The sequence below is a fragment of the Heliangelus exortis genome, chromosome 3 (genome assembly GCF_036169615.1).
Source record: "Heliangelus exortis chromosome 3, bHelExo1.hap1, whole genome shotgun sequence".
NCBI lineage: Eukaryota > Metazoa > Chordata > Aves > Apodiformes > Trochilidae > Heliangelus > Heliangelus exortis.
The window spans coordinates 101,704,117-101,707,780 of record NC_092424.1 but is presented as its reverse complement, the minus strand read 5'-3'; positions in this window follow the sequence as shown (position 1 = coordinate 101,707,780).

Below are 3,664 nucleotides of genomic sequence, written 5' to 3'. Positions count from 1 at the left end.
CGGCGAGCCTAAGTACCGGCGGCGCCGTTCCCGAGCCCGCCCCGGAACCGCTCATTGGCCGCCACGCGCTGCGCTCCCCGCCGCCGGCGGCAGCGGCGGCACCGCCCGGCCCGGCCCACGCGGGTCCAGTGCTGCCGATACCGATCTCCGCCCCACCGGCTCCGGTGCTGTGGCACGGCGGCGGCTCGGTGTGCAGAGGCGGTGTGAGGGTAGGGGGGTTGATTAGAGAGCGTGCCCCCCGCGCTATGCTGCTGCCGAGCGACCCTGCAACTAAAAGAATGAAAAAGGAGAAAATCAAAACAAAGCCAAACAAATTTTCCATTAAAAACAAACAAACAAACATAAAACTACCAAACGTGTTCAAAGTACTCTTCTCACCTAACTTCGCAACCTCAGGTTGTGCCGGTGAAGTCTGAACTGGTGATCTGGGTTTTCTTGTGGACAAACATTTCCAGAGGGCTGTTCCCCTCGCCTGTTGCATGACCTAATTTAAGAAGGAATGGACTGCCCTGAGGGGGTTCCTGTCTCTTGCTTTCGCCTAGGTAGGACGTTGAGATGTTGGATGGTTGACAGTAGGTGCGGTGACGCCCCGTGTCTGTCTTCCCACGTCCAGCTGAAGCAGCGGCTGTGGGCTGTCCTCCGATGTGTCTGGAAGATGAGCTGTGTCTTGCCTCGAGTGAAAAATGAGACTGCCTGACAGCAGCAGTCCATTCTTCTAATATGTATGAAATCTAAAATCCATCCTCTAGAGTAGTTAATACCAATGTACACTCTTAAACCTAATTTTGCATATTATGGAAATGGAACTCAGAAATTATTATTTCATTTGATCATCATTTCCCTGTGAGGCGGTGTCAGCTATGGGACTGTAACCTAGTTCTTCCAAGTTCTCACTCTTGTGCTCTAATCACATGAGCTTCTGAGGAGTGAGAATTTAAATATTTTAAGACATATCATGAAAAATTCTAATGACATTCTTTAGTTCATATGTGAACCATATTAAAGCACCATTTTTATCTAGAAGTAAATTTACTACTTTTTTCATAGTGGAAATAGTTTTGTCTCCTAGACATAAGAATTTCTCTTTTCAGTGATTGTGGACAATATGTCTCTTCACTGTTGGCCTTTTTCCAGCCTTCAGGTTTAATCATCTGAGAAGAATAACACCATTGCTGTGTTCTCATGATAGAGAGAAATACATCCTTAAGTGTAGTGAATTTCAGTTTCATAGGGTATAAGTTGTTCATATAAGTTCTTATGTGTCAAATACCAGGCTTCTTAGATAGGTTTGTTTATTTTGAATAACCCTTTTTCCATTCAACTATTTATGATTTTTTCTAGAACAGTATTGGCTTTTGTTCTAATTAATTTTTTTTTAATAAATAAAAAAGCATCACATAATAAGTGGAAGAAAAGAGTGTGTTTAGTGATACGATGCTCAAAGACTGACATGAGTTATTTTTCACTTTTCCAGTTATACTGATCTGTGGATAGTTACAGACTTCTCATCTCTCAAACCCAGGGGCTACAGCCTGAGACTCACAGGAATTAAGCTGATTTACAGCAGTTAAGGATGTAGCATTCAGGGTCTGTAGAATTAGAAAGTGAATTTGAAAACAAAATATATTAAAAAAGATTTATCCCATTCTAATATATGCCTTTAAAAGTTTCCCAGGACTAAACATAACAGATGAAGGTTATTAATCTCTGTAACTGTGAATGCTTTTCTAATGATTGTCAGGAATTATATGTTCTTTTATGGGATGACCTTCACCAACTGCAACATTTTAAATTAAATTATGAAAACACTCTAATAGGTTCAGAATTAAGGCTGTAAAGCAGTGTTTAAATATTTTGATATATTTAACAATTGTTAATGTGTTTCATTGTTAAAAATAGTCCAAGCTGAAGGCTATTTTCTGTAGGCCTTTATCAACAGTTTCTGTTTTCTAAACACTTTGCATTTTTCCCATTTAAATCTGCATCTTTTTAGGATGCACTCACACAGTTCACACTTCCCACATTTGCCATTCATCAAGGCTACGTGGAGTAATTTTTAGATAGTTCTAAACAAACAAAACATTATTTCATCTTTTGCATGCAAAAGAGGAGAGAACAGACTGCTTCAGTAAACTGCAAGTGGAAAAGGGAAGAGTCTGAGCCTAGGAGAAGCCCTGCACTTCTGACTAGTTCCAATATCTCCAGCCAAATTTTAACCATTTTCTTTGTAGGTTCCATGCTTTTGCATGTCTGCTTAATGAGGATGTGCTGCCTCTTGCAGGAGCACTTAGAATCCCCTAAAAAACCACATCTCTTTGTGACCTCTGCTCAACACACCTCCAACACTCATCTCGTTTCATTTCAGTTCTCTTCTCTGCACACTCTGTTTCATAAGTGCTCTATTCCTCAAGGATTTCCTCCCCAAGTTTCTCTTAAATCCCAGTTTTAAATTATGAAAGATGTCAAGAAGTTGCCTTAAAAAAGCAAACCCCCAAACTTTAAAGCATAGTTACATAAAACTGATTAAAGAAAAATTACAGAAATTATGTAGATCAACTGCTTGAAATAAACCTCTAAGTTTGAAGGCTTCTGCTGATGTTGTAAAACATTACAGAAGCAGTACACAGTGTCCACAGAAGTGTATTATCATGGAGATAATACCAGAGATGCTTGTATTGTCTGAGCTATTTTGATTAATATGTTTATCATCACCTTTGGATTTTTTCACTTCTGGATGCTCATGAAAGCTTATTGAGTAAGGCAGAGAGTGCAGGCTCTCAGGCCGAGACATTGGCACTGCAGTGTCACTCTCTCCACAGTCCTATTGACCAGCTTCAGCCTCATTAACCACTGTTATAATCTCTCCTTGCACCAGGACATGGGAATTTTCCATGTTCCTAACCGCAGACCATTACTACTAACCCTAATGATTTTTTTCTTCATTCTGTTAATGTGTAAAAAGCCTGGTAACATTATCATGTCTGGTTATGTCTTGGTCTACTCTGAGGGAATAGATTTACATTTTTCCATTGCTGTTTTTAGCATTTGTATTTTTTTTTTTTTTTAATATAACAAAATAGATACCCTCTAGCTAATTTTTTTAAACATTACTTTTTAAGTGTTCTTATCATCTTGTCTTGAGCTGAGCTTTGGAGCCTTGGACCTACATTGCTAAAAGTGGAGCTGGAACCTCGGTTGATCTGAATAAATGGATACTATTTATGCCGAAAAATTTAGAAAGACATGTTTCAATAAACAACCAGAGATAAAAAGCTGATGTTAAGGGTGCGAACTTTCCTGAATATTATGAACTTCCTCTAAATTGTAGAAACCTGTCCATTGCAATTCTGTTAACACTGAATCTCCAGTGCCCAGAAACTCACCTCTATTTCCGTTTCTTATCTGGTCTGCTTAGAGGCACCTAGACATAAAGGGTACCAGGACAGATCTTCATCTGAGATTCACTGAAGTAATGTGTATGTACTTCATGTGTACTTCTTCTGTGCCTATATCTTCATTACAGTGTCAGTGTACCTAAGGCCTCAGAGTCATAGGTGTTAGTTCTTTGAGAGACCTGTGATCTGCACTACAACTCATGTAGATAGTAGAGTTGCTCACTTTTTGCAAGCAGCTTTGCATGCATATTGTCCACATACAAAAGCAA